General features: G+C 29.5%; 1 long non-coding RNA gene across 1 annotated transcript; it reads right to left on the reverse strand.

Annotated features, from left to right (window-relative positions):
* Positions 1-382: 382 nt before the first annotated feature.
* On the reverse strand, positions 383-2,708 carry LOC145590598 (uncharacterized). The gene is made up of 3 exons (XR_014102102.1): positions 2,518-2,708; positions 2,174-2,213; positions 383-578 (listed from the first exon to the last, which is right to left on the reverse strand). It is a non-coding gene; the product is annotated as an uncharacterized LOC145590598 (long non-coding RNA).
* Positions 2,709-3,807: the final 1,099 nt, after the last annotated feature.

The following is a 3,807-nucleotide window of genomic DNA, read 5'->3' on the forward strand; positions in this document are numbered from 1 at the left end:
AATGTAGTTCTTGCCAAATCTCAATATTACCTGATTTGTGATTAGAAGTTTTTCGCAACAATAACAGTTGTTAAAAATATTTTTATTTCAGCAACAAAAAATTTTGTTGCTGAACATTATTTCTATAGGACCTGTACCACACTATTTAGTAGTTTTTCGCAACAACAACTTTTGTTGTTAAAAATATTTGTACTTCAACAACAACAAATTTTGTTGCTAAATATTATTTCTTTTATACCTACTATTGCTACATACAATTCAAATCATGAGTTGTAAAATTAAAACTTAATCATAAAAACTATTGCCCATTAAAAAATTTGTACAAGATTATATCTTAATTTCTTATCAATTTAGCTTCAATAACCGTTAATAACAATAGAGCTACAACAAAACAAATATAATCGACTTCATAGATAACCAAATGTTACATTTTTCTAAAACTAAATAAATGAATACATATATCTATAGTTCATCATAGATTTTGATAGGAACAAAATACAACCATTCAAAAGTAAATGCTTTACTCTCCCCTTGATACATTTCTTGATTATCATTGAATCTCTTTATATATCCCCATCCTGAAATATACATGAAGAACAATAAAAAAAACACTCCTGATTACACATTTTTAGAAAGTTGAGCGCAAATCATACTCCATCTATACAAATACATACTTGAAAGAAAAACATATTCATCGTTTATAGATTTAATAACACACAAAATGAATAAGATAAAGGATTCAAATGACATATAACTCTCCTTTGTGGGAAGAAAATTAAAATTTTATTATATCGACTCGAACAAATTACAAAGTTCTTGCATTGTCTGCGTATTAGCAAAAGTTCTCTTATGAAAGCACATTAGATATATTCTAGACTTCTGATCACAACATAAAACATATATGTACAATTAATTTCAAAGATTTATCCAATAAACTAAAAATACGAACAAATTAACATATTAAAAATAGTTTATACTATAAATTTGTATAAGTGTAAAAATGATTCCTTATTTTAGCTCAAATAAGTTCACTTAAACATTGATAGTATGTATAACCCTTAACTCAAAATATCTATCAACTTGGAATGTCAATCCAATTATTTCATGAATTGCTCATATAACAGGATAGATGCATAATTAATTAATTTAGAATTGCTCCTTAATTTATTGTATATGCCTCAATGGCATGATAAGGTGCATAAAATGAACAACACACAAAAAATAATGCCAGACTATCATACAAACACAATGAGTAAAATTGACATGTATGTGCTACATACTAGAACAATAACATATTATAAATAACAACCAAAAGTGGTCTTATGTGTATGTATATTTCCAATATTAAAGTTACAACATTATATTGTACAACTTGTTTGTTTAAGAGTATGTTTTAAACTTAATGTTTACTCAAACTCAATGTTTTATAGCAAAAATAAAACAACCAACAGGACATGAAATCAATACACTATAAGGTAATCTCTAGTTTGCATTTACAATATGAATGCCCAAATTATTCTCATAACCTCACTCTTTAATACAAGTTTTAGTAAAAAGAATTTTAAGAGCATGTATAGTCTTTAATTCACAATTTAATTGAGAATAAAAGTGTTATAAACTTACTTTAGAAACCAAGGCATCAAATATTAACAACTCAACTAAGGTGAAAACGCAAGCAAAAAAAAAGCGAGGAAAATTGTCCGATCTCAATAAGAAAGGAAAATTGCAAGATAAAACCTCAAGCCATAGCCAATAAGAAGTCCCGACAAAGCTCCTCAGTTGCTAGATAAACTACATTACCCAACATACTAGTCAAATAAAATCTAATAATGATGATGTTCAAGTTCAGTACAATAAGGTTGAAACTACATCGATGGCCCTTATAATTAAATCACCCATGAACGTCAAATATATTAAATTCCATATGTCTATATAACAAAAATTCAAAAAAAAATTCAAAAAAAAAATCACCAAAATATCAAAAAGACAGATTTAAAGAAGCCCCAATTTAAAATAAAAAAAAATAGGCGAAATTGTGTTTCAAGTCCCATAGATAATCAAATATATCCAAATACTCACTTATACCACATAAAAATACAGATCTGATAGTTTCAATGAAAATAAAAGAAAATTAGATACAACCATAAATTGAAGTAAAGATCAAAAGGCATACCTAATGGAAAAAATTAGTAAGTTTCTTTCAATTAGAGACCCTGATGGAAGAAAATCAAGTTAAATACTTAGCATACAATGAATAAAGGTTGAAATTTATGGAGAATTAAACAATTTCATGTCTAATCCAACATTATAAACCCTAATCAAATTCAATTAAAGATTTGAAAACAATACTCATTCTTCACATAGCTAAACAGCGAAAAAAGATTAATATATACTAAGGAAAAACACTACTTGTAGTCTTGCTTGTACCAAAAAAATGAAAAGAATTCACCCCAAAAAAATTTAAAGCAAAAAATAGATCTTAAATTTCACACAAAGAGAAACAAAATCATGAGGTACCTTTATTTCATTGTGATTTCGCTTTCGTGAATCTGGAGGAGAATGGAATGGTGGATGGTTGTATATATACCCACCATGGATGAACAGAGAGAAAAAAATGGAATACTATGTGGAGATAAGAGAAGAAAGCTGGGAAAAGAAATACGGAGCATAAAGAAGTTCTATTTTTTTTTTTTTTTAAGTTGTAATGGTATTTTTCGCAACAACTTATTTTGTTGTCCATGTTATATTTTTTAAGGCAACAAGTTTCGTAGTGGTAAATAACTTTATTTACTGCAACAAAGCGGTCGCTATGAAAAATGACTTAATTTTCATGAGCCCGCCTCGTGAAAATTTGAGAGGAAAAATGAAATTTTATTTACTGCAACAAGCTTTGGTAACAACCAAAATACCGGTGTTGCTAAAATAATTTTTCGCAACAAAAAAATTCTTTGTTGCAAAAACTTATTGCCAAAAGTCAATTTTCTTGTAGTGAGTAGACTAATTTGCATAACCCCTTTGAACTACGAGGAACGTTTGAAGGACTCAAGTTCAACTAGCCTAAAAAGAACAACTCCTCTTTCAACAAATGAATTCAAAAGAAGATGTTGATGGAGTCAAAGATAGATGATGTTACTGGAAAAACTACTTTGCTTCAAGGTCTTACAATCGGGTTGTCGACTATTGAAGAAAATGCCTCTCCAACATCTCTCTAAAAGATTAAGGATCGGAGAAACTCAACAAGCTCTTCGAACAGCTAACATACTTATATTGAGACAACACCGGATATTTCGCCCATCATGGGAAGTCTTCTTGAGAAATTTTCTATGATCGACATCCCAAAGCTTGGCTACTGACAATCCATTGTTTCCTTTCGGTTTGTCTCTTTTCATGGTTGCCTTAAATGATCCATGAACGACTTATAAGTTCCTTAAAAACTTGTTGGTGGCTCCTTACTTTTTTGTCTGTAATCGTTATAATCTCAAATACAACTTCCTACGATTGCAAACATATTCATGTATACTGATTAAGGTATGCACACTTTAATTGATGCCTACAATTTCATTCCATATTTTCCAATTCCAAGTTTGTCTTTCGTGCCACGGAAACATCTCACCTGTCACGACAATCTCTAACATGGCACGTCATTTACTTACGTGGCATGACAATTGGTTGCCTTTTTAGCTTTCCCCCACATCTTAGCCTATATATATCTGACTTATCTAGTGTTTTGGGCATGGAATTCTACTATACATACAACTCTACTATACACTTTCTAATTTTCATAATTCCTCCTTCAAGCAATTCGAA

Source organism: Chenopodium album, chromosome 18 (genome assembly GCF_948465745.1).
Source record: "Chenopodium album chromosome 18, dcCheAlbu1.1, whole genome shotgun sequence".
In the NCBI taxonomy this organism is placed as follows: domain Eukaryota; kingdom Viridiplantae; phylum Streptophyta; class Magnoliopsida; order Caryophyllales; family Amaranthaceae; genus Chenopodium; species Chenopodium album.